This window comes from Rhinatrema bivittatum, unplaced genomic scaffold (assembly GCF_901001135.1).
Source record: "Rhinatrema bivittatum unplaced genomic scaffold, aRhiBiv1.1, whole genome shotgun sequence".
Taxonomy (NCBI): domain Eukaryota; kingdom Metazoa; phylum Chordata; class Amphibia; order Gymnophiona; family Rhinatrematidae; genus Rhinatrema; species Rhinatrema bivittatum.
The window spans coordinates 314290-342122 of NW_021820675.1; the positions used below are offsets into that span (position 1 = coordinate 314290).

General features: G+C 48.3%; 1 long non-coding RNA gene across 25 annotated transcripts in view; it reads left to right on the forward strand.

The window, feature by feature from the left end:
* LOC115081937 overlaps nt 1-27833 on the forward strand; it is an 84796-nt gene that overhangs the window by 40044 nt on the left and 16919 nt on the right. For 22 of the 25 annotated variants that reach the window (XR_003854012.1, XR_003854013.1, XR_003854029.1 and 19 more), the window contains 4 exons: nt 24562-24652; nt 25534-25624; nt 26539-26629; nt 27518-27608. This is a non-coding gene — a long non-coding RNA (uncharacterized LOC115081937). The remainder of the gene's footprint in view (nt 1-24561; nt 24653-25533; nt 25625-26538; nt 26630-27517; nt 27609-27833) is intronic. The other 3 variants (XR_003854015.1, XR_003854017.1, XR_003854018.1) reach the window with 3 other exon arrangements.

Sequence of the window (27833 nt, forward strand, 5' to 3'; positions counted from 1 at the left end):
ATTGAGTGACTCTCAGCCCTCCCAAGCACAGGAGGAGACAGCAGCAGAGCTGTCAGTGAAACGGTATCTCTCAGAGCCGATAGAGAATACGCAGACAGATCCGCTGGCATATTGGGCACACAAGTCCACTGTCTGGCCACACCTAGCCAAAGTGGCTGAAGGATATCTGTCATGTCCACCAACAAGTGTGCCCAGTGAACGTGTTTTTTCAATGACAGGGGATATCATGAGCCCTCACCGCTCAAGGCTTTCACCGGTCTTGATGGAAATGCTAGTGTTTTTGAAAGTAAACCTGCCAGTGCTTGGCTTTCCCGATTTTCCTTGTGAATGGCAAAATGAATAAAAGCTATTGAAAGGAGCCTTGCAGCAGTTCCAATTGCCTCCTATGCTCAAGATAATGTAAGCAGTAAGCACTGCAGCACATGTTCTTGACATGAATCGCTGTGTCTGACCGGCATCTACTGTGCAGCCCTAGTGTTCCCACAAGTGTTTTAACTCCGTTGCTGTTCCTGCCTGTACCTCCAGGCCTTGTGTCCCTAGCTGGGCAGTTCCATTTTGTTATTTTAAACAGACTGAGCATTGTCCTTCAGAGTGGGTCTGTTGATATTGCTATTTTAAACAGACTGAGCATTGACCTTCAGAGTGGGTCCGTTAATTTTCTTATTTTAAACAGACTGAGCTTTCTTCTTCAAGGCCGAAGTGGAGAAGGGTTCCATGTGAACAGCAGTTCAACATGGGTCAGCCGGTCCTAACAGATAGGCGAGCGCCGTTCGGAAGGGACGGGCGATGGCCTCCGTCGTCCTCGGCCGATCGAAAGGGAGTCGGGTTCAGATCCACGAACCCGGAGTGGTGGAGAATCGGCGCTGGGCTCTTCCCTCTTCACTCGCCGTTACTGAGGGAATCCTGGTCAGTTTCTTTTCCTATGCGACTTGTGTCCCTAGCTGGGATTGACCTCTGTCCTCCAATGATGTGCCTGTTCCTCCAGGCCTTGTGTTCCCACAAGTGTTTTAACTCCGTTGCTGTTCCTGCCTGTACCTCCAGCCATTGTGTTTCTACTGGTGTTTTAACTCCATTGCTGTGCCTGCCTGTCCCTCCAGGCCTTGTGTCCCTAGCCGGGATTGACCTCTGTCCACCAATGATGTGCCTGTTCCTCCAGGCCTTGTGTCCCTAGCTGGGCAGTTCCATTTTGTTATTTTAAACAGACTGAGCATTGTCCTTCAGAGTGGGTCTGTTGATATTGCTATTTTAAACAGACTGAGCATTGACCTTCAGAGTGGGTCCGTTAATTGTGTTCTTTTAAACAGACTGAGCATAGTCCTTGAGTGGGTCCGTTAATTTTGTTCTTTTAAACAGACTGAGCATTGACCTTCAGAGTGGGTCCGTTAATTTTCTTATTTTAAACAGACTGAGCATATTCCTTGAGTGGGTCCGTTAATTTTGTTCTTTTAAACAGACTGAGCATTCTTCTTCAAGGCCGAAGTGGAGAAGGGTTCCATGTGAACAGCAGTTCAACATGGGTCAGCCGGTCCTAACAGATAGGCGAGCGCCGTTCGGAAGGGACGGGCGATGGCCTCCGTCGTCCTCGGCCGATCGAAAGGGAGTCGGGTTCAGATCCCCGAACCCGGAGTGGCGGAGATTCGGCGCTGGGCTCTTCCCTCTTCACTCGCCGTTACTGAGGGAATCCTGGTTAGTTTCTTTTCCTACGCTGCTTGTGTCCCTAGCTGGGATTGACATCTGTCCTCAAATGATGTGCCTGTTCATCCAGACCTTGTGTTCCCACGCGTATTCTTATTTCTGAGAGATTTTCCGATTCCTTTGTCATCAGCTAAAGTGCATAAGATGCGTTGATGAATAGTTTTGAAGATGACACATATGGCTTTATAGATGATACGGAAGTGGACGGGTAGCCAATGTAACTCTTTCAGAATGGGAGATATGTGGTCTCTCTTTCTTGCGCCTGTTAGTAATCGGGCTGCTGAATTTTGAACCATCTGTAGTGGTTTGGAATAGGATGAGGGCAGACCTAGCAATAGGGAACTGCAGTAGTCTAATTTCGCAAAAATGACTGCTTGGATGATCGTTCTGAAGTCTTGAGCATGGAAAAGAGGTCTTATCCTCTTCCGAACCTGGAGTTTATAGAAGCAGTCTTTGGTTGTTTTGTTGATATGTGCCTTGAAGTTTAGCCGGTTGTCTATTATCACTCCTAAGTCTGTAACTTGTGTGGTAGGTAGGTTGGTGGGAAGAGTAGTGTTGGAGATATTGTTTTCAGGAGAGATGAGTAGGATTTCTGTCTTGGATGAGTTTAAGATGAGGTGTAGGTTGTTTACTACTTGTTTGATTTTCTGGTGGCATGTTTCCCAGTAGTCAAGAGTTTTAGAGTATGTGTCTTTGATATGGATGATGATTTCAATATCATCTGCGTAAAGGAAGTACTTTAGATTGAGGTCGGTAAGAAGTTGGCAGAGAGGAAGAAGATAGATATTAAATAGGGTCGGAGATAATCAAGAACCTTGAGGGACTCCTATGACAGAGTCAAATCTTGAGGATTCCTTGTTTTGGAGTTTAACTTTGTAACCTCTGTTATCGAGAAACGTTTTGAACCAGGATCGGACGGTGCCGCTGATTCCTATGGACGAAAGCTGGTTTAGGAGGATGGCGTGGTTGACCGTGTCGAACGCTGCGGAAAGGTCTAACAAGATCAATAGGAAAGAGTTTCCTTTGTCGAGGCCCATTAAGATATAATATTATATCTTACAGTTGTGGTTTGGATCATATTCTTTAGGTCAAGACGGTTGTCTATAATTACTCCCAGGTCTCTCACATGGTTGTGGGTGAGAAGGTGTTTGTGATGGATCTGAGATGGGAGGTTTTCTTGCTTGTAGGAAATGAAGAGGAGTTTAGTTTTAGAGGCATTGAGGACCAGGTTTAGACTGTTGAGGAGATTAGTGGTGGCTTCGGCTTGTAAGCTGTTGTTCCAAAGTGCGATGGCTTTCTTAATAGATTCTGTTATGGGAATAAGAATCTGAACATCGTCTGCATAGATGTAGTGAATGAGGTTAAGACTACTTAACAGTTGGCAAAGGGGAAGGAGGAAACGGCGGGGGTAACGGCAAAGCTGCTGCCAGGGGGGGCTATAACACGCGCCGCCGGAGCGGCGGGCCACCTGCCCCCCCTGGGCCTTCCCAGCCGACACGGAGCCGGTTGCGGTGCTCCGCCGCGGAGGAAATGCGCCCTGCGGCCGTCCGGGAGGCGTTCCCCGCCCCCCCGCGAAAGGGGTGGGGGATGCGCCGAAACCACCCCCGGTCCCACCGAACCCGCCGGGTTCAATCCTCCAGGCGGACTGCACGCACCTCACCCGTTTAACTCTTAACGGTTTCCCGCCCTTTTGAACTCGCTCTTGAAAGTTGTTTTCAACTTTCCCTTACGTACTTATTGATTTTATATATTTACTTTATTTTTTTATTCCTGGACGGGGCCGGGGCCGTCCGGGAGGCGTTCCCCGCCCCCCCGCGAAAGGGGTGGGGGATGCGCCTAAACCACCCCCGGTCCCACCGAACCCGCCGGGTTCAATCCTCCAGGTGGACTGCACGCACCTCACCCGTTTAACTCTTAACGGTTTCCCGCCCTTTTGAACTCGCTCTTGAAAGTTGTTTTCAACTTTCCCTTACGTACTTATTGATTTTATTGATTTACTTTATTTTTTTATTCCTGGACGGGGCCGGGGCCGTCCGGGAGGCGTTCCCCGCCCCCCCGCGAAAGGGGTGGGGGATGCGCCGAAACCCCCCCCGGTCCCACCGAACCCGCCGCCGGGTTGAATCCTCCAGGCGGACTGCACGCACCCCACCCGTTTAACTCTTAACGGTTTCCCGCCCTTTTGAACTCGCTCTTGAAAGTTATTTTCAACTTTCCCTTACGTACTTATTGATTTTATTTATTTATTTTATTTATTTATACCGGCATTGCATCCGCTGTAGGCTTCCCTGGTCGGTCTTGTGCATTTGAATAAACGGAGAGGAATTTGTAGGTCGATAATGGTGTGTTGGTGAATGATTTTTTATATCAAGGTGATGGATTTGTAAATGACTCTGAACTGAATTGGTAACCAGTGGAGGTCTTTTAGGACTGGGGAAATGTGGCCTCCTTTCCTAGTGTTTGTTAGTAGATGGGCTGCTGCGTTTTCAACCATTTGGAGTGGTTTCGTGTATGAGGGAGTCCAAGTAATGTAGAGTTGCAGTAGTAGAAAATGAGGGCTTGGAGGATGGTTCTGAAGTGTTTGGCGTGGAAGAGTGGTCTTATCCTTTTTTAAACTTGCAGTTTATAGAAGCAGTCTTTGGTGGTTTTATTGGGGGGCCACTACCGGCCTAACACCGTCCGCCGGCTGATCCTCCATCAGAAGGACTTGGGCCCCCGAGCGGCGCTGGGGAGCCGGTCTTCCGTATGCCACATTTCCCTCGCCCGCCGGACAGGCGGGGATTCGGCGCTGGGCTCTTCCCTCTTCACTCGCCGTTACTGAGGGAATCCTGGTTAGTTTCTTTTCCTCCACAGCTTGTGTCCCTAGGTGGACCCTGCGGGTCGGTACGGCAAGAGCGGTATTCAAACAGCAAGCAATGGGGTATGAAAATACAGACCCCTGTGTACTTACTTGGTATAGGTTTTGCTAGGAGTAAGAATTTGTTGAGGATAATGTCAGTTTCTTAATAAGATCTCATGCTTTGACTGTTGAGGAGATTAGTGATGGCTTGTAAGCTGTTGTTCCAAAGTGCGATGGCTTTGTTAATAGATTCTGTTATGGGAATAAGAATCTGAACATCGTCTGCATAGATGTAGTGAATGAGGTTGACTACTTAACAGTTGGCAAAGGGGAAGGAGGAAACGGCGGGGGAAACGGCGAAGCTGCTGCCGGGGGGGGGGGGGGCAATAACACGCGCCGGAAATGGTATTTAACCTTAGATGGAGTTTACCACCCACTTTGGCCTGCATTCCCAAACAAACAGACTACGAGAAAACCCGGTCCCGGAGCGCCGGGGGCCGCTACCGGCCTAACACCGTCCGCGGGCTGAGGCTTGATGAGAAGGACTTGGGGCCCCGAGCGGCGCCAGAGAGGCGATCTTCCGTACGCCACATTTCCCGCGCCCGCCGGACGAGCGGGGATTCGGCGCTGGGCTCTTCCCTCTTCACTCGCCATTACGGAGGGAATCCTGGTTAGTTTCTTTTCCTCCGCGGCTTGTGTCCATAGGTGGGATTGACCTCTGTCCTAGAATGATGTGCCTCTTCATCCAGGCCTAGTGTTCCTACTGGTGTTTTAAGTCCATTGCTGTGCCTGCCTGTTCATCCAGACCTTGTGTTCCCACACGTATTATTATTTCTGAGAGATCTTCCAATTCCTTTGTCATTTTCTGAAGTGCATAAGTAGGGTAGCTAAATGAGGAGAATATTGGAGGGGCGAAGTTCCATATTGAAAGCTGAGTAGCTTTACTTATCTAGTGAAAGTTTGAAGGATCAGGGAAGGCTTGTAAGAATAGCCAAGTTTGTTAATAGATTCTGTTATGGGAATAAGAATCTGAACATCGTCTGCATAGATGTAGTGAATGAGGTTAAGACAAGTTAACAGTTGCCAAAGGGGAAGGAGGAAACGCCGGGAGGGGGGGCTATAACACGCGCCGCTGGAGCAGCGGGCCACCTGCCCCCCCTGGGCCTTCCCAGCCGAACCGTAGCCGGTCGCGGCGCACCGCCGCAGAGGAAATGCGCCCTGCGGGGGCCGGGGCCGTCCGGGAAGCGTTCCCCGCCCCTCCCCCACCCCCCGCGAAAGGGGTGGGGGTGGGGGATCCGCCGAAACCCCGGTCCGACCGAACCCGCCGGGTTGAATCCTGCGGGCGGACTGCACGGACCCCACCCATTTACCTCTTTACAATTTCACGCCCTCTTGAACTCCCTCTTCAAAGTTGTTTTCAACTTTCCCTTGCGGTACTTACTTATTTATTTTATTTATTTAAGGTTTTTTTATACCGGCATTCATGAAATCGTTCACATGATGTCGCTTTACAGAAAACAGGGGTGCAAAGAAAACAACCTATAACATAAATACACGTGGTGAAGAGATGCAGTTACAATTAACTGGGGCTATGAACTGGGAGTGTAAGAAATAAAGAGGGATAGAGGAGGTTAATTATATACATGTGTAGAATATAAAAATATACAAGAGTACATTACAAATATGGCGTCCAATATATACAGCTTCTGAGCTGAGAATTTATTGATGGTGTGTGTTAGGTGCAGTTCGGGAAGGCTTGCCTGAAAAGCCATGTCTTGAGTCTTTTCCGAAAGGTTAGGAGGCAAGGTTCATTTCTGAGATCTGGGGGGATGGAGTTCCATAACGGTGGACCTGCTGTGGAAAGGGCTCAATCTCTAAAGGTGCTGTGATAAGTGGTTTTGGAGGGTGGAACAAGGAGGCATCCTCTGTAGGCTTCCCTGGTCGGTCTTGTGCATTTGTATAAACGGAGAGGAATTTGTAGGTCGATTATGGTGTGTTGGTGAAAGATTTTGTATATCAAGGTGATGGATTTGTAAATGACTCTGAACTGAATTGGTAACCAGTGGAGGTCTTTTAGGACTGGGGAAATGTGGTCTCTTTTCCTAGTGTTTGTTAGTAGACGGGCTGCTGCGTTTTGAACCATTTGGAGTGGTTTTGTGTATGAGGAAGGGAGTCCAAGAAATGTAGAGTTGCAGTAGTCTAATTTGGAGAAAATGAGGGCTTGGAGGATCCTGGTTAGTGTCTTTTCCTCCGCGGCTTGTGTCCCTAGCTGTGATTGAACTCTGTCCTCGAATGATGTGCCTCTTCATCCAGGCCTTGTGTCCCTAGCTGGGATCGACCTCTGTGCTCGACTGCTGCGCCTCTTCATCCCGGCCTTGTGTTCCCACAGGAGTTTTAACTCAGTTGCTGTACCCATTCTTCCGGGCCTTGTGTTCCCACAGGTGTTTTAACTCAGTGGCGGTGCCTGTTCATCCAGGCCTTGTGTTCCCACAGGTGTTTTAACTCAGTGGCTGTGCCTGTTCATCCAGGCCTTGTGTTCCCACAAGTGTTTTAACCTGGTTGCTGTGCCTGTTCATGCAGGCCTTGTGTCCCTAGCTGGAATTGACCTCTGTCCTCGAATGATGTACCTGTTCATCCAGGCCTTGTGTTCCCACACGTATTCTTATTTGTGAGAGATCCTAGGCTCCAATTCGTTTGCCATCAGCTGAAGTGCGTAAGTACAGTCTGAATTCACTAGACGCCAACGGAATTCACTAGACGCCAACGATATTCACTGGACGCCAATGTAAACACCGGGTACACACAACTCTAGGGGTGGACCCGTTCCAGGGAGTCCTTCCCTGAACAAGCATGAGGGTGGAGGTGGGCTTTACTGCACACCCACCTGACGGACCATGCCCATACCGCTGCCAATATTCTAGCATGCATCAGAAAGATGCTGGCGAGCTACCAGTGTTTTAACCTAGTTCCTGTGCCTGTTCATGCAGGCCTTGTGTCCCTAGCTGGGATTGACCTCTGTCCTCGAATGAAGTGCCTGTTCATCCAGGCCTTGTGTTCCTACTGCTGTTTTAACTCCATTGCTGTGCCTGCCTGTTCATCCAGACCTTGTATTCCCACACGTATTCTTATTTCTGAGAGATCCTCCAATTCCTTTGTCATCTGCTGAAGTGCGTAAGTACCGTCTGAATTCACTAGACGCCAACGGAATTCACTAGACGCCAACGATATTCACTGGACGCCAATGTAAACACCGGGTACACACAACTCTAGGGGTGGACCCTTTCCAGGGAGTACTTCCCTGCACAAAGGAAAGGGAACTCTCTCCTGGGCCAATTGATAAGAAAACCACAATTCTGCAGCCAAAAATAGGCTGGAAATCCTTCCCCCATTGACTTTAATGGGCGACATATGTACATATACCCAACTCATTAGATTTTTTTTATGTCCATATTGGCCGCAAGTGGGACCCACTTTCGGACATAAGAAATATGAACATAAAATTTTGCTCTGCACATCCCTAGTGTTCACCTCCGAGGCCAGACCCAGCCGGGTTCCTTCCTCTGCCTCCTCCAGCGTCCACCTGCGAGGCCGGACCCAGCCGGGTTCCTTCCTCTGCCTCCCCCAGCGTCCATCTCTGAGGCCGGACCCAGCCGGGTTCCTTCCTCTGCCTCCCCCAGTGTCCATCTCTGAGGCTGGACCCAGCCGGGTTCCTTCCTCTGCCTACTTTCCACCAACGTCCACCTCCAATGCCAGACCCAGCCGGGTTCCTTCCTCTGCCTCCCCCAGCATCTACCTCTGAGGCCGGACCCAGCCAGGTTCCTCCCTCTGCATCCCCCAGTGTCCACCTCCGAGGCTGGACCCAGCTGGGTTCCTTTCTCTGCCTCCTCCAGTGTCCACCTCCGATGCCGGACCCAGCCGGGTTCCTTCCTCTACCTCCCCCTCCAAGGCCGGACCCAGCTGGGTTCCTTCCTCTGCCTCCCCCAGTGTCCATCTCTGAGGCTGGACCCAGCTGGGTTCCTTCCTCTGCCTCCTTTCCCCCAGTGTTCACCTCCGAGGCCAGACCCAGCCGGGTTCCTTCCTCTGCCTCCTCCAGCGTCCACCTGCGAGGCCGGACCCAGCCGGGTTCCTTCCTCTGCCTCCCCCAGCGTCCATCTCTGAGGCCGGACCCAGCTGGGTTCCTTCCTCTGCCTCCCCCAGCGTCCACCTCCGAGGCTGGACCCAGCCGGGTTCCTTCCTCTGCCTCCCCCAGTGTCCACCTCCGAGGCCGGACCCAGCCGGGTTCCTTTCTCTGCCTCCCCCAGTGTCCACCTCCGAGGCTGGACCCAGCCGGGTTCCTTCCTCTGCCTCCCCCAGCGTCCACCTCCTTTCCACCAGAGTCTCATAGTATTTTCCAAAACAAAATAATTGTGTGAATGAATTATGAAAGATTTTCAAGGCCAATGCGATAAAAGTGCAAAGACTTTCAGAAATAATGCAAAAGTAATATTAGAAGAAAAAGAAAAACTGTGACTCCAGCAGTTGTGTATTTCTGAAGGTTGGTTTTTTTTTAGATTCTGCTTTCTCTTATCCTACTTTAGCATCACACAAACATTACGTTTGCTGCTTAAAATGACTGCCTTGGTCATGCTTTGTACTTGTTCCAGTAGATCGAGTGCACTGCAGTGCTGCACACGGTGCACTGCACAATATTGCATTGGCCCGTTTGAAAGATGTGTGAATGGTCAGTAGCCATGGTTGAAGCCTTGACGTTGGCGCTACTGCTCACAAGTATACAACTTGTGCTAATTCAACCAGACAGAATTTTTATTTCTGAATGTGTATGACTGAGTGCCATACTAAATTAAAAAACACTGAAATTTTTTTGATTATATATAATACGATTACATACATATCTGTTCTCTATAAATTTAGTACCATACTACTTCATTTAGTAATAATAATAATGAAGAATAAGTTCTTTAAATAATATATAGTACAGTAATAAAATATAAATACAGAAAGACATCTATGAACGTAATCAAGCACAGGACAGTTGTCACATTAGAATAATTGAGTCCACTAATATTTCTCCAATGAAAAATATTTTATTGACTAAAAAATATAGCTAAAATAAATAGTATTTCCTGTCGTGTAGCCAGATGGACTCAGAACAAGTGGGTATAGTGTGCTCGTGCTAGCAGTTGGAGACGGATCTGACGTCAGCACGGGTACATATACCCCCACAGGAAGTGAAGCTCTTCAGTCATTTCCGTCTCCAAAGCAGTTTGGAGAGCCTGCACGCTCGCTGAGCGTGTTTCCAATCTACTTTCTATTTTCAGGACTACAAGCATTGTCTTGCCGTGATCCTTTTCTCAGAATCACTCCTGAGGCTATCCATCTTCATACGGTTCCATCCTTCTTGCCTAAGGTAGTCTCACAATTTCACCTCAACCAGACCATATCCTTGCCAACTACGGCAGGTCTGAAGAAATCAGAAGAAGGGCGTTTGCTATGCCATCTTGACATCGGCAGATTGCTGCCCAGATACCTGGAAATGACAGAAGCAGTACGAAAGACTGACCATCTGTTCGTCCTTCATAGCGGGAAGAAACAAGGAGAAGCGGCCTCTCGGCCCACCATCGCCCGCTGGATTAAAGAAGTCATCAGAGCGGCCTACGTAGAGGCTGGGAAGTCGCCGCCTCTACAAGTCAAGGCTCATTCTACCAGAGCCCAAGCAGCATTGGGCGGAATCAAGGATGCTGTCGCCTGCAGAAATATGTAAAGCGGCGACATGGTCCTCCCTCCATACCTTCTCCAGGTTCTACCGTCTGGATGTCCAGGCCAGGGAGGACACAGCATTTGCGAGGGCAGTCTTACACGGTCCTCAGGCAGCCTCCCGCCCAGTCTGGGAGTAAAGCTTTTGTACATCCCACTTGTTCTGAGTCCATCTGGCTACACGACAGGAAATGTGGAGATTACTTACCTGATAATCTCCTTTTCCTTAGTGTAGGCAGATGGACTTGGCATCCTGTCCAGCTGCCTGTAGTCATTGGTTTCACCGATTCAAGGTAAGCCTTATCACTTCTTACATGAGTGCGTCCACTCTGCCAGGTGTCGACGCCTTCCGGTTGGGAACGCTGGCGGTCTCCAGCTACTATCAATCGGTCAGGGTAATCCTGTTCATTAATCGATCGGTCAGTTACACATATATCCATAAAGCTTTTGCAAGGAAGATTACTGAAGAGCTTCACTTCCTGTGGGGGTATATGTACCCGTGCTGACGTCAGATCCGTCTCCAACTGCTAGCACGAGCACACTATACCCACTTGTTCTGAGTCCATCTGTCTACACTAAGGAAAACGAGATTATCAGGTGAGTAATCTCCACATTGTAATGTTTATAAAAATATAATATAACTTTTAAAAATGACAAAACATTAAAATAAAAAAAAACATGGGGTTTAACACCCCCCTCAGGGCTAATTTTGATGCTCATTGCAAGGATGTGGAGTGGAGGATGGCAACCTGGGAGGAGGATCCTGCTCTGGAGCAGAGGGCACTGGCATCTCCTCCTCACGAGGCATCTCGTGAGGAGGAGATACCTGTATCCTCGGCTCCTGAATGGCCTCCTCCATGGCTGACAGCCTCCTCTCCACATCCTTGCAATGAGCATCAAAATTAGCCCTGAGGCTGTTTATTCCCTGCAAGATCTCCTTCAGCATGCCAAACTGTGCATGTGCAGTGCATACACAGCTTGGAGGAGATCCTGCAGGGAGTAAAGCAGCAGTGGTGCCGGTGCTGGGCCCGGCTGTGGCTGCCTCCATTCTTCCTCCGGCTGTGGCACTGGTGGCTCTGGCTGCCTCTTCTTGCCCTGTAAAGAAATGTAAAAAAATGCAACATAAGATATAGAACAATACATCTATGTGAAATAAATAAGCAAATGTACGTGCACCATCAAGTTTATAATATTAAAATAAAATCGACCCCGTAGTTTACTAAATTGCAGGGTTTTAGAAAAATGAGTCTCTATTCTACAACATCAGTGATGGAGAGTGGAGGGATATCATTCTAGATAATTCGATAATATTATATAAATATATAACATAACATACAGCTATCCCACTCTCTATAACTGACTAATCACAAACAATAATTTTGTTTTTCAGCCTCAGACAGATACACTACTACTTACTTACTGGCCCTGTGGCCCATAATACAAGCCATTAAGCCTGTGAAAATGGGCTACATTAAAAAAAATATTTTTTTTTCAGTTCGTTTTTGGACACGGCACTCTTCTACACTTCTTCTTCCTCACTCATCCTCTTTCTCCTACTGCCTCCCTCCCCTCTCACTGACTGATACCCCCTTCCCTCACTCTAACCTCCCCCCATTCACATTTGCAGCACGTTGGTCAGGTCTCAATTATCTAATATGACCTGGCCCACTGGCTGGGCTGTTGGCTCCGTCCTCCTCTGCTGATGACAGCTGCTGCTGGGCTCAGGAAGCCCCACCTCGTCCCTGCTTCTGTGCGGTTCTGTAGAATACAGTTCAGATTTCAGAGAACAACAGTTACAATTGAAAAAACAGGAATGGGATCAGACACAAGCATTCATTCACTGTTATAATAATAATTTATAATAAACAAACATTAAACACAAATTCCATTACAATGAATTGAATAATATTTGTGTAGTATTCTCAAAACAACCTACCAGGCAAGGGACACGGGACAGGGTTCTGCGGATCTCCCTGAGCCACTCACCCTCGTGAAGTCGTAGGTGACGACCAGAGAATTAGAGAGAGAGAAAGGAAAAAGAATAACATTGATTAATTTAATTACAAACAACATGTCCAAGTTTTACCTTGAACTACTAATGTATTTTTTTATGCAACATAGAAATGTCAGTAATAAACCATTACTTAGATAATATTTCAATGTGGCATTCAAAATCCTAAATACCACCATTTCAAAACAATAAATATAAATATTAATAATATTACCATAGATAACTTTCTTTCTTTCATAGTCTAGTAGTTACTGCAGTGTAAGGGTGGTACACTACTACTATTTCAGTTCTAAAATATATGTATTTTGTATGAGGAGTACTGTACTTTACTTACTACTTGTAACTTTATATAAGTCACTCTATGCTACTACTACAAATACATACTCTATTCAATTTTCAAATACCATTCAAAATATACATTATAATTGACCAACATTATTATCTCTCACCTTTCTTCTTGAGATCTTGGATCTCACGAGGGTAAGAGGCTCGATCGCTAAATTCCTCCTGGAGGGACACCCAGGCTGCAGACCCTTTGCAGATTAGGTCTACAGCCTGGGGGGGGGGGGGGGGTATAGAGATTGTCCTGATCCTGGCAGATTAGCCGGGCTAGGAGGTCCACATCAGCCTGACTAAAGCGGGGATTCCTGGACCTATCAGCTGCCATCTTGCAGGAGGACGGTTGGGTGGAATCTGACTTCCTATCATGATCCATCTACAATGTGAAAAAAAAAAGAATATGAAAAAAAAGTATGTTCAGAATCTCAGAATGCAAAGGGATGAAGTAACCCACCCTTCACATCCCTCCCCCCCTCCCCTCACCTCACATTTATTGCTGGTATATGGGAGCGGTGAAGGGCCAGGCAGTCCCTGTCTCTGAAGGACAGCTCTCTTCAGAAAATCAGACCTGAATGCAGGGGCTGTCCCCCCCCTTCACATCCCCCCCCCCCACCACACCATTCACTGCTGGTATATGGGAGGGGGGCAGTCCCTGTCTCTGAAGGACAGCTCTCTTCAGAAAATCAGACCTGAATGCAGGGGCTGTCCCCCCCCTTCACATCCCCCCCACACCATTCACTGCTGGTATATGGGAGGGTGGGCAGTCCCTGTCTCTGAAGGACAGCTCTCTTCATAAAATCAGACCTGAATGCAGGGGCTGTCTCCCCCTTCACATCCCCCCCCCCACCACCCCATTCACTGCTGGTATATGGGAGGGGGGCAGTCCCTGTCTCTGAAGGACAGCTCTCTTCAGAAAATCAGACCTGAATGCAGGGGCTGTCTCCCCCTCCACATCCCTCCCCCCCACACCATTCACTGCTGGTATATGGGAGGGGGGCAGTCCCTGTCTCTGAAGGCAGGTCTCTTCAGAAAATCAGACCTGAATGCAGGGGCTGTCTCCCCCTTCACATCCCTCCCCCCCACACCATTCACTGCTGGTATATGGGAGGGGGCAGTCCCTGTCTCTGAAGGACAGCTCTCTTCATAAAATCAGACCTGAATGCAGGGGCTGTCTCCCCCTTCACATCCCCCCCCCCCCCCACACCATTCACTGCTGGTATATGGGAGGGGGGCAGTCCCTGTCTCTGAAGGACAGCTCTCTTCAGAAAATCAGACCTGAATGCAGGGGCTGTCCCCCCCTTCACATCCCTCCCCCCCACACCATTCACTGCTGGTATATGGGAGGGTGGGCAGTCCCTGTCTCTGAAGGACAGCTCTCTTCAGAAAATCAGACCTGAATGCAGGGGCTGTCTCCCCCTTCACATCCCTCCCCCCCACACCATTCACTGCTGGTATATGGGAGGGGGCAGTCCCTGTCTCTGAAGGACAGCTCTCTTCATAAAATCAGACCTGAATGCAGGGGCTGTCTCCCCCTTCACATCCCCCCCCCCCCCACACCATTCACTGCTGGTATATGGGAGGGGGGGAGTCCCTGTCTCTGAAGGACAGCTCTCTTCAGAAAATCAGACCTGAATGCAGGGGCTGTCTCCCCCTTCACATCCCTCCCCCCCACACCATTCACTGCTGGTATATGGGAGGGGGGCAGTCCCTGTCTCTGAAGGACAGCTCTCTTCAGAAAATCAGACCTGAATGCAGGGGCTGTCTCCCCCTTCACATCCCTCCCCCCCACCCCATTCACTGCTGGTATATGGGAGGGGGGCAGTCCCTGTCTCTGAAGGCAGGTCTCTTCAGAAAATCAGACCTGAATGCAGGGGCTGTCTCCCCCTTCACATCCCTCCCTCCCACCCCATTCACTGCTGGTATATGGGAGGGGGGCAGTCCCTGTCTCTGAAGGACAGCTCTCTTCAGAAAATCAGACCTGAATGCAGGGGCTGTCTCCCCCTTCACATCCCTCCCCCCCACCCCATTCACTGCTGGTATATGGGAGGGGGGACAGTCCCTGTCTCTGAAGGACAGCTCTCTTCAGAAAATCAGACCTGAATGCAGGGGCTGTCTCCCCCTTCACATCCCTCCCTCCCACCCCATTCACTGCTGGTATATGGGAGGGGGGCAGTCCCTGTCTCTGAAGGACAGCTCTCTTCAGAAAATCAGACCTGAATGCAGGGGCTGTCCCCCCCTTCACATCCCTCCCCCCCCCCCCCCACACCATTCAATGCTGGTATATGGGAGGGGGGCAGTCCCTGTCTCTGAAGGACAGCTCTCTTCAGAAAATCAGACCTGAATGCAGGGGCTGTCTCCCCCTTCACATCCCTCCCCCCCACACCATTCACTGCTGGTATATGGGAGGGGGGCAGTCCCTGTCTCTGAAGGACAGCTCTCTTCAGAAAATCAGACCTGAATGCAGGGGCTGTGTCCCCGTTCACATCCCTTCCCCCCCCCCCCCCCCACACTATTCACTGCTGGTATATGGGAGGGGGGCAGTCCCTGTCTCTGAAGGACAGCTCTCTTCAGAAAGTCAGACCTGAATGCAGGGGCTGTCCCCCCCTTCACATCCCTCCCCCCCACACCATTCACTGCTGGTATATGGGAGGGGGGCAGTCCCTGTCTCTGAAGGCAGCTCTCTTCAGAAAATCAGACCTGAATGCAGGGGCTGTCTCCCCCTTCACATCCCTCCCCCCCACCCCATTCACTGCTGGTATATGGGAGGGGGGCAGTCCCTGTCTCTGAAGGACAGCTCTCTTCAGAAAATCAGACCTGAAAGCAGGGGCTGTGTCCCCCTCCACATCCCACCCATACCCACACCATTCACTGCTGGTATATGGGAGGGGGGCAGTCCCTGTCTCTGAAGGACAGCTCTCTTCAGAAAATCAGACCTGAATGCAGGGGCTGTCTCCCCCTTCACATCCCTCCCCCCCACACCATTCACTGCTGGTATATGGGAGGGGGGCAGTCCCTGTCTCTGAAGGACAGCTCTCTTCAGAAAATCAGTCCTGAAAGCAGGGGCTGTCTCCCCCTTCACATCCCTCCCCCCCCACACCATTCACTGCTGGTATATGGGAGGGAGGCAGTCCCTGTCTCTGAAGGACAGCTCTCTTCAGAAAATCAGACCTGAATGCAGGAGCTGTGTCCCCCTTCACATCCCTCCCTCCCACCCCATTCACTGCTGATATATGGGAGGGGGGCAGTCCCTGTCTCTGAAGGACAGCTCTCTTCAGAAAATCAGACCTGAATGCAGGCGCTGTCTCCCCCTTCACATCCCTCCCCCCCCACACCATTCACTGCTGGTGTATGGGAGGGGGGCAGTCCCTGTCTCTGAAGGACAGCTCTCTTCAGAAAATCAGACCTGAATGCAGGGGCTGTCTCCCCCTCCACATCCCACCCATACCCACCCCATTCACTGCTGATATATGGGAGGGGGGCAGTCCCTGTCTCTGAAGGACAGCTCTCTTCAGAAAATCAGTCCTGAAAGCAGGGGCTGTCTCCCCCTTCACATCCCTCCCCCCCACACCATTCACTGCTGGTATATGGGAGGGGGGCAGTCCCTGTCTCTGAAGGACAGCTCTCTTCAGAAAATCAGACCTGAATGCAGGGGCTGTCCCCCCCTTCACATCCCTCCCCCCCACACCATTCACTGCTGGTATATGGGAGGGGGGCAGTCCCTGTCTCTGAAGGACAGCTCTCTTCAGAAAATCAGTCCTGAAAGCAGGGGCTGTCTCCCCCTTCACATCCCCCCCACACCATTCACTGCTGGTATATGGGAGGGGGGCAGTCCCTGTCTCTGAAGGACAGCTCTCTTCAGAAAATCAGACCTGAATGCAGGGGCTGTGTCCCCCCCTTCACATCCCCCCCCCACCACCCCATTCACTGCTGGTATATGGGAGGGGGGCAGTCCCTGTCTCTGAAGGACAGCTCTCTTCAGAAAATCAGACCTGAATGCAGGGGCTGTCCCCCCCTCCACATCCCTCCCCCCCACACCATTCACTGCTGGTATATGGGAGGGGGGCAGTCCCTGTCTCTGAAGGACAGCTCTCTTCAGAAAATCAGACCTGAATGCAGGGGCTGTCTCCCCCTTCACATCCCTCCCCCCCACACCATTCACTGCTGGTATATGGGAGGGGGGCAGTCCCTGTCTCTGAAGGACAGCTCTCTTCAGAAAATCAGACCTGAATGCAGGGGCTGTCTCCCCCTTCACATCCCTCCCCCCCCACACCATTCAATGCTGGTATATGGGAGGGGGGACAGTCCCTGTCTCTGAAGGACAGCTCTCTTCAGAAAATCAGACCTGAATGCAGGGGCTGTCTCCCCCTTCACATCCCTCCCCCCCCCACACCATTCACTGCTGGTATATGGGAGGGGGCAGTCCCTGTCTCTGAAGGACAGCTCTCTTCAGAAAATCAGACCTGAATGCAGGGGCTGTGTCCCCCCCTTCACATCCCTCCCCCCCACACCATTCACTGCTGGTATATGGGAGGGGGGCAGTCCCTGTCTCTGAAGGACAGCTCTCTTCAGAAAATCAGACCTGAATGCAGGGGCTGTCTCCCCCTCCACATCCCTCCCCCCCACACCATTCACTGCTGGTATATGGGAGGGGGGGCAGTCCCTGTCTCTGAAGGCAGGTCTCTTCATAAAATCAGACCTGAATGCAGGGGCTGTCCCCCCCTTCACATCCCTCCCCCCCCCCCACACACCATTCACTGCTGGTATATGGGAGGGGGGCAGTCCCTGTCTCTGAAGGACAGCTCTCTTCAGAAAGTCAGACCTGAATGCAGGGGCTGTCCCCTCCCCTTCACATCCCTCCCCCCCACACCATTCACTGCTGGTATATGGGAGGGGGGCAGTCCCTGTCTCTGAAGGACAGCTCTCTTCATAAAATCAGACCTGAAAGCAGGGGCTGTGTCCCCCTCCACATCCCACCCATACCCACACCATTCACTGCTGGTATATGGGAGGGGGGCAGTCCCTGTCTCTGAAGGACAGCTCTCTTCAGAAAATCAGACCTGAATGCAGGGGCTGTCTCCCCCTTCACATCCCCCCCCCCCACCACCCCATTCACTGCTGGTATATGGGAGGGGGGCAGTCCCTGTCTCTGAAGGACAGCTCTCTTCAGAAAATCAGACCTGAATGCAGGTGCTGTGTCCCCCCCTTCACATCCCTCCCCCCCACACCATTCACTGCTGGTATATGGGAGGGGGGGCAGTCCCTGTCTCTGAAGGACAGCTCTCTTCAGAAAGTCAGACCTGAATGCAGGGGCTGTGTCCCCCTCCACATCCCTCCCCCCCCCACCCCATTCACTGCTGGTATATGGGAGGGGGGCAGTCCCTGTCTCTGAAGGACAGCTCTCTTCAGAAAATCAGACCTGAATGCAGGGGCTGTCTCCCCCTTCACATCCCTCCCCCCCCCCACCCCATTCACTGCTGGTATATGGGAGGGGGGCAGTCCCTGTCTCTGAAGGACAGCTCTCTTCAGAAAATCAGACCTGAATGCAGGGGCTGTCTCCCCCTTCACATCCCCCCCCCCACCACCCCATTCACTGCTGGTATATGGGAGGGGGGCAGTCCCTGTCTCTGAAGGACAGCTCTCTTCATAAAATCAGACTTGAATGCAGGGGCTGTCTCCCCCTTCACATCCCCCCCCCCCCCACCACCCCATTCACTGCCGGTATATGGGAGGGGGGCAGTCCCTGTCTCTGAAGGACAGCTCTCTTCAGAAAATCAGACCTGAATGCAGGGGCTGTCTCCCCCTTCACATCCCTCCCCCCCCCCCACCCCATTCACTGCTGGTATATGGGAGGGGGGCAGTCCCTGTCTCTGAAGGACAGCTCTCTTCAGAAAATCAGACCTGAATGCAGGGGCTGTCTCCCCCTTCACATCCCCCCCCCCCACCACCCCATTCACTGCTGGTATATGGGAGGGGGGCAGTCCCTGTCTCTGAAGGACAGCTCTCTTCAGAAAATCAGACCTGAATGCAGGGGCTGTCTCCCCTTCACATCCCCCCCCCACCACCCCATTCACTGCTGGTATATGGGAGGGGGGCAGTCCCTGTCTCTGAAGGACAGCTGTCTTCAGAAAATCAGACCTGAATGCAGGAACTGTCTCCCCCTTCACATCCCTCCCTCCCACACCATTCACTGCTGGTGTATGGGAGGGGGGCAGTCCCTGTCTCTGAAGGACAGCTCTCTTCAGAAAATCAGACCTGAATGCAGGGGCTGTCTCCCCCTCCACATCCCACCCATACCCACACCATTCACTGCTGGTATATGGGAGGGGGGCAGTCCCTGTCTCTGAAGGCAGGTCTCTTCAGAAAATCAGACCTGAATGCAGGGGCTGTCTCCCCTTCACATCCCTCCCCCCCCACACCCACACCATTCACTGCTGGTATATGGGAGGGGGGCAGTCCCTGTCTCTGAAGGACAGCTCTCTTCAGAAAATCAGACCTGAATGCAGGGGCTGTCTCCCCCTTCACATCCCTCCCCCCCACCCCATTCACTGCTGGTATATGGGAGGGGGGGCAGTCCCTGTCTCTGAAGGACAGCTCTCTTCAGAAAATCAGACCTGAATGCAGGGGCTGTCTCCCCCTTCACATCCCACCCATACCCACACCATTCACTGCTGGTATATGGGAGGGGGGCAGTCCCTGTCTCTGAAGGACAGCTCTCTTCATAAAATCAGACCTGAATGCAGGGGCTGTGTCCCCCTTCACATCCCTCCCCCCCACACCATTCACTGCTGGTATATGGGAGGGGGGGCAGTCCCTGTCTCTGAAGGACAGCTCTCTTCAGAAAATCAGACCTGAATGCAGGGGCTGTGTCCCCCTTCACATCCCACCCATACCCACACCATTCACTGCTGGTATATGGGAGGGGGGCAGTCCCTGTCTCTGAAGGACAGCTCTCTTCAGAAAATCAGACCTGAATGCAGGGGCTGTGTCCCCCTTCACATCCCTCCCCCCCACACCATTCACTGCTGGTATATGGGAGGGGGGGCAGTCCCTGTCTCTGAAGGACAGCTCTCTTCATAAAATCAGACCTGAAAGCAGGGGCTGTCTCCCCCTCCACATCCCACCCATACCCACACCATTCACTGCTGGTATCTGGGAGGGGGGGGGGCAGTCCCTGTCTCTGAAGGACAGCTCTCTTCAGAAAGTCAGACCTGAATGCAGGGGCTGTGTCCCCCCCCCTTCACATCCCCCCCCCCCCCACTATTCACTGCTGGTATATGGGAGGGGGGCAGTCCCTGTCTCTGAAGGACAGCTCTCTTCAGAAAATCAGACCTGAATGCAGGGGCTGTCCCCCCCCTTCACATCCCCCCCCCACACCATTCACTGCTGGTATATGGGAGGGGGGGCAGTCCCTGTCTCTGAAGGACAGCTCTCTTCAGAAAGTCAGACCTGAATGCAGGGGCTGTGTCCCCCCCCCTTCACATCCCCCCCCCACACCATTCACTGCTGGTATATGGGAGGGGGGGGACAGTCCCTGTCTCTGAAGGACAGCTCTCTTCATAAAATCAGACCTGAATGCAGGGGCTGTGCCCCCCCCTTCACATCCCTCCCCCCCCACACCATTCACTGCTGGTATATGGGAGGGGGGGACAGTCCCTGTCTCTGAAGGACAGCTCTCTTCAGAAAGTCAGACCTGAATGCAGGGGCTGTGTCCCCCCCCCTTCACATCCCCCCCCCCCCACACCATTCACTGCTGGTATATGGGAGGGGGGGACAGTCCCTGTCTCTGAAGGACAGCTCTCTTCAGAAAATCAGACCTGAAAGCAGGGGCTGTCCCCCCCTCCACATCCCTCCCCCCCACACCATTCACTGCTGGTATATGGGAGGGGGGGCAGTCCCTGTCTCTGAAGGACAGCTCTCTTTGGAAAATCAGACCTGAATGCAGGGGCTGTCTCCCCCTTCACATTCCTTCCCCCCCCCCCCCCCACACTATTCACTGCTGGTATATGGGAGGGGGGACAGTCCCTGTCTCTGAAGGACAGCTCTTTTCAGAAAGTCAGACCTGAATGCAGGGGCTGTCCCCCCCTTCACCCCCCTCCCACACCATTCACTGCTGGTATATGGGAGGGGGGCAGTCCCTATCTTTGAAGGACAGCTCTCTTCAGAAAATCAGACCTGAATACAGGGGCTGTCTCCCCGTTCACATCCCTCCCCCCCCCCCCCCCCCCCTCACACCATTCACTGGCTGGTATGAGGGGGAGGTGAAGGACCAGGCAGTCCCTGAAGGACAGCTGTCTGTTCAGATGGGCCTTGCAGATAAAATTTGTGAGAACTTTGCTCAAGTTTGCAGTTCCTGTGTTAAACTTCTTTTTTTTCACTAGAGTAGCATAAAATATACTGAAGTACTTTGTGTATTAAACTAAAGAAACTTTACATAAAATTAAATTAAGTACTTATTTTCATTTAATATGCTGCTTTAATGAAACAAAACATTTAATAAAAAACTTGCGACATGAGCTTCAAAACATTAAAATACTATAGAAAAACTAAACAAAAAAGTTTCTAATATTAGTACTTATTTATTATAATTACAGTGGTTAAATTTAAAGAGCATGCAATGTTAATTTGGTAATGCTTGTTTGCACTGCACGTCTGAGTCTTGTCCGTGCATGGCTGTGTGCTATCTGATAGCAAAATGGCCACGGTGAACAGCACCAAGCATGTGCGGCTTAGTGCGCACTAAATCGTGGATAGTGCACTACCCGCGATTTAGTGCGTACTGAAATAAATCTGTTAAATATATGGTTTTACTTTCCCATTGGCTGTCTCCACAGTGGAGAGACAGCCAATGGGGACGCAGAACAATACCTCTAGCTAACAAAACATTTCCTCAAATGTTACTTTTAAACCGTTAACTATCATTTTTTATAGTGTGCACTAACTGACAGATAGTGTGCACTAACTCGTGTTAGTGCGCACTATTCGGAAAAATGATTTTTTTACAAAAAAAAAAATGCTGATCCGCGGGAACATATCATCTTCCGGCTGCCAGACGAACCCGGTCATGAAAAAGATCAGGTACCCGATTAACATCCCTATAAAATATACATTTTAAAAGTGTGGTGTGTAACCTTTAACCTGACAATACCATGACAGGAGAAGGTTACCTTTGTGCATTGTTGAAATAGCTTCATAATTACTCTGTTTTAATAGGTGAAGTCTGCCTTTATTGAGCTCCGCTTGCAGTGAAACTCTGACCAACATAGGATCAGTCTGTTTGTGAATGCATACCCAGGCATGAGAAATAATGAGCCTACGCATTGGCACTTTAACTATTTCTTAGGCGGAACTGAATGCAGTATAATTATTTGTATCTGTATGTCTGCAGGATTTTACCGGATATGTGGTTTTTGGCACTCGTCATAGCTGAGACGTCTTTGTGGATTTGCACCCTATTCTCCATTGGGTATGGGTTGTCCGGTCACTGAGTTTCCTATGCATATATTTTTATATGTACTTGATATTAGAGAAAAAACTCTTAATTATGTTATATGTTTATGATGAATCAGAATGGATCTGAATAGGGATGAATTATAAGTGAATTCAAAAATTACTGGGGAGTGGCATCCTCGCTGATATATTAAATGTTTAGGATATCTAGTTAGCTTTGCTCTGATTCTAATGTAATGAGAAGAAAAGTTATTTTAATAGTCTTAAAGGTTTTAGCCAGAAAGGAAAAATATTCTTTCAAATTTAGAGCTATTAGATTTTCCCATAAATATAATCATTACCTGAAAATTAGTTTTGAAACATAGGAGACACTACTGTAAAACGGCGAAAATGTAAAATATCAGTGAGACTGCCTCCTAGAATCAGGTGGCTTGGGCTGACTGAATGGAGAGCAGTGGAGGTCAGAATTTCCCTCATTCAGATCCATTCTAAGGTGAAATTTACAAATGGAGGCGGTGGTAAATTTCCATGTCTGACCTCTTGAATATATGTCAATATTTCACACTGGGATTCCTGGTAATAACTGGTTTGATGGGAATTCCGAATAAGTATGAAACAAGCATTTCAAATGTTTCATGTGCAACCTATAACCGGACAATACCCTGACAGGAGAAGGGTAGTGTGTGCTTTTGTATGGTGTGAAACAGCTTTATAATCGTTCTCTTTTAATAGTTGATGTCTGATTTTATAGAGCTCCGCTTGGGGTCATGGCATTTGTGAATGCATATGCTGGCATGAGAAATAATGAGCCTACGCATTGGTATTTCCACTATTTCTTAGGTGGAACTGAATGCAGTATAATTTCTTTGTATCCGTATGTCTGCAGTCTTGTACCGGATATGTGGTTCTTGCTGCTCGTCAGAGCTGAAACATCTGGGTCACTGATACGTCCTTTAGGCTTCGTACCCTATTCTCCATTCGTACGGGTTGTCCAGTTGCTGGGTTTCCTATGCACACATTTTTATATTTATTTCAGATAATACAGAAAAATCTAATTATAATGAACCAGAATGGATCTGAATAGGGTTGAATTAAAAGTGAATTCAAAATTCTCTGAGTGGCATCCTCGCTGATATTTTAAATGTCTAGGATATCTAGTAAGCTTTGTTCCAAGTCTAATATAATTAAAAGAAAACTTATTTTAATAGTATTAAAGAAAAATGTCCCTTCAATGTTAGAGCCATTAAATTTTCACATAAATATTTTAATCACCTGAAAATTAGTTGAGAAATGTAGGAGACTCGCACGTAAAAAGGAGAAAATGTAAAACATCAGCGAGCCTGCCTCCCTCAGTCAGGTGGCTTGGGCTGACTGAATGGGGAGCAGTGGAGGTCAGAATTTCCCTCATTCAGATCCATTCTAAGGTCAAATTTACAAGTGGAGGCAGTGGTAAATTTCCATGTCTGATCTCTTGAATATATGCCAATATTTCCAACTGGGATTCCTGGTAATAACTGGTTTGATGGGAATTCCGAATGAGTATAAAATATGCATTTCAAATGTGTCGTGTACAACCTGTAACCTGACAATACCCTGACAGGAGAAGGGCAGCGTGTGTTTGTATAGTGCAGAAACTGCTTTATAATTGCTCTGTTTTAATCGGTGATGTCTGCCTTTTGCTGGAGATGTGTTTCTTGCTACTCGTCAGAGCTGAAACATCTGTGTCAATGAGACATCTTTGGGGCTTCGTACCCTATTCTCCATTCGTACGGGTTGTCCGGTTGCTGGGTGTCCTATGCACACATTTTAATATTTATTTAAGATGATAGAGAAAAATCTCATTATAAAGAACCAGAATAGATCTGAATAGGGTTGAATTACAAGTGAATTCAAAATGCACTGAGGAGTGGCATCCTCGCTGATATTTTAAATGTGTATGATATCTAGTTAGCTTTGCTCCAAGTCTAATATAATAAAAACAAAATTTATTTTAATAGTATTAAAGGTTTTAGCCAGGAAATAAAAATGTCCCTTCAATTTTAGAGCCATTAAATTTTCACATAAATATTTTAATCACCTGAAAATTAGTTGAGAAATGTAGGAGACTCGCACGTAAAAAGGAGAAAATGTAAAACATCAGCGAGCCTGCCTCCCTCAGTCAGGTGGCTTGGGCTGACTGAATGGGGAGCAGTGGAGGTCAGAATTTCCCTCATTCAGATCCATTCTAAGGTCAAATTTACAAATGGAGGCGGTGGTAAATTTCCATGTCTGACCTCTTGAATATATGCCAATATTTCACACTGGGATTCCTGGTAATTAATTTTGGAATCCTAATCATTATAAAATAAGCATTTCAAATGTGTCGTGTACAACCTGTAACCTGACAATACCCTGACAGGAGAAGGGCAGCGTGTGTTTGTACAGTGCAGAAAGTGCTTTATGATTGCTCTGTTTTAATCGGTGATGTCTCCCTTTATAGAGCTCCGCTTGCAGCAGGACTGTGATCAACATGGGGTATCGGTGCTTCTGAATGCATACCCTGGCATAAGAAATAATGAGCCTACGCATTGGTACTTCCACTATTTCTTAGGTGGATCTGAATGCAGTATAATTTCTTTGTATCCGTATATCTGCAGGCTTTTACCGGATATGTGGTTCTTGCTACTCGTCAGAGCTGAAACATCTGTGTCAATGAGACATCTTTGGGGCTTCGTACCCTATTCTCCATTCGTACGGGTTGTCCGGTTGCTGGGTTTCCTATGCACACATTTATATATTTATTTAAGATAATAGAGAAAAATCTCTTTATTATGCTAGTTGGTTATATGAACCAGAATGGATCTGAATACTGTTGAATTACAAGTGAATTCAAAATTCACTGAGGAGAGGCATCCTCGCTGATATTTTAAATGTCTAGGATAGCTTTGCTCAAAGTCTAATGTACTAAAAAGAAAACTAATTTTCATAGTATTAAAGGTTTTAGCCAGGAAAGAAAAATGTTCCTTCAATTTTAGAGCCATTAAATTTTCACATAAATATTTTAATCACCTGAAAAATAGTTGTGAAACGTAGGAGACTCGCACGTAAAAAGGAGAAAATGTAAAACATCAGCGAGCCTGCCTCCCTCAATCAGGTGGCTTGGGCTGACTGAATGGGGAGCAGTGGAGGTCAGAATTTCCCTCATTCAGATCCATTCTAAGGTCAAATTTACAAATGGAGGCGGTGGTAAATTTCCATGTCTGACCTCTTGAATATATGCCAATATTTCACACTGGGATTCCTGATAATTAATTTTGGAATTCTGAATGAATATAAAATATGCATTTCAAATGTGTCGTGTACAACCTGTAACCTGACAATACCCTGACAGGAGAAGGGCAGCGTGTGTTTGTATAGTGCAGAAAGTGCTTTATAATTGCTGTGTTTTAATCGGTGATGTCTCCCTTTATAGAGCTCCGCTTGCAGCGGGACTGTGATCAACATGGGGTGTCGGTGCTTGTGAATGCATACCCTGGCATAAGAAATAATGAGCCTACGCATTGGTACTTCCAGTATTTCTTAGGCGGAACTGAATGCAGTATAATTTCTTTGTATCCGTATGTCTGCAGGGTTTTAGCTGGATATGTGTTTGTTGCTACTTGTCAGAGCTGAAACATCTGTGTCAATGAGACATCTTTGGTGCTTCGTACCCTATTCTCCATTCGTACGGGTTGTCCGGTTGCTGGGTTTCCTATGCACACATTTTTATATTTATTTAAGATAATAGAGAAAAATCTCTTTATTATGCTAGATGGTTATAATGAACCAGAATGGATCTGAATAGTGTTGAATTACAAGTGAATTCAAAATTCACTGAGGAGTGGCATCCTCGCTGATATTTTAAATGTCTAGGATATCTAGTTAGCTTTGTTCCAAGTCTAATGTACTAAAAAGAAAACTAATTTAAATAGTATTAAAGGTTTTAGGCAGGAAAGAAAAATGTCCCTTCAATTTTAGAGCCATTAAATTTTCACATAAATATTTTAATCACCTGAAAATTAGTTGTGAAACGTAGGAGACTCGCATGTAAAAAAAAGAAAATGTAAAACATCAGTGAGCCTGCCTCCCTCAGTCAGGTGGCTTGGGCTGACTGAATGGGGAGCAGTGGAGGTCAGAATTTCCCTCATTCAGATCCATTCTAAGGTGAAATTTACAAATGGAGGCGGTGGTAAATTTCCATGTCTGACCTCTTGAATATATGTCAATGAATTTGATTACTAGTTTTTCACACTGAGATTACTGGTAATAACTGGTTTGATGGGAATTCCTAATCATTATAAAATATGCATTTCAAATGTGTCGTGTACAACCTGTAACCTGACAATACCATGACAGGAGAAGGGCAGCGTGTGTTTGTACAGTGCAGAAAGTGCTTTATAATCGCTCTGTTTTAATCTGTGATGTCTTTCCTTTATAGAGCTCCGCTTGCAGCAGGACTCTGATCAACATGGGGTATTGGGGCTTGTGAATGAATACCCTGGCAAAAGAAATAATGAGCCTACGCATTGGTACGTCCACTATTTCTTAGGTGGAACTGAATGCAGTATAATTTCTTTGTATCCGTATATCTGCAGGCTTTTACCGGATATGTGGTTGTTGCTGCTCATCAGAGCTGAAACATCTGGTTCACTGAGACGTCTTTGGGGCTTCGTACCCTATTCTCCATTCGTACGGGTTGTCCGGTTGCTGGGTGTCCTATGCACACATTTTTATATTTATTTAAGATAAGAGAGAAAAATCTCTTTATTATGCTAGATGGTTATAATGAACCAGAATGGATCTGAATAGGGTTGAATTACAAGTGAATTCAAAATTCACTGATGAGTGGCATCCTCGCTGATATTTTAAATGTCTATGATATCTAGTTAGCTTTGCTCCAAGTCTAATATAATAAAAAGAAAACTTATTTTAATAGTATTAAAGGTTTTAGCCAGGAAATAAAAATGTCCCTTCATTTTTAGAGCCATTACATTTTCACACAAATATTTTAATCACCTGAAAATTAGTTGAGAAACGTAGGAGACTCGCACGTAAAAAGGAGAAAATGTAAAAAATCAGCGAGCCTGCCTCCCTCAGTCAGGTGGCTTGGGCTGACTGAATGGGGAGCAGTGGAGGTCAGAATTTCCCTCATTCAGATCCATTCTAAGGTCAAATTTACAAATGGAGGCGGTGGTAAATTTCCATGTCTGACCTCTTGAATATATGCCAATATTTCACACTGGGATTCCTGGTAATTAATTTTGGAATTCTGAATGAATATAAAATATGCATTTCAAATGTGTCGTGTACAACCTGTAACCTGACAATACCATGACAGGAGAAGGGCAGCGTGTGTTTGTATAGTGCAGAAACTGCTTTATAATTGCTGTTTTAATCGGTGATGTCTCCCTTTATAGAGCTCCGCTTGCAGCTGGACTCTGATCAACATGGGGTATCGGTGCTTGTGAATGCATACCCTGGCATAAGAAATAATGAGCCTACGCATTGGTATTTCCAGTATTTCCTAGGCGGAAGTGAATGCAGTATAATTTCTTTGTATCCGTATATCTGCAGGCTTTTACCGGATATGTGGTTCTTGCTGCTCATCAGAGCTGAAACATCTGGTTCACTGAGACGTCTTTGGGGCTTCGTACCCTATTCTCCATTCATACGGGTTGTCCGGTTGCTGGGTTTCCTATGCACAAGTTTTAATATTTATTTAGGATGATAGAG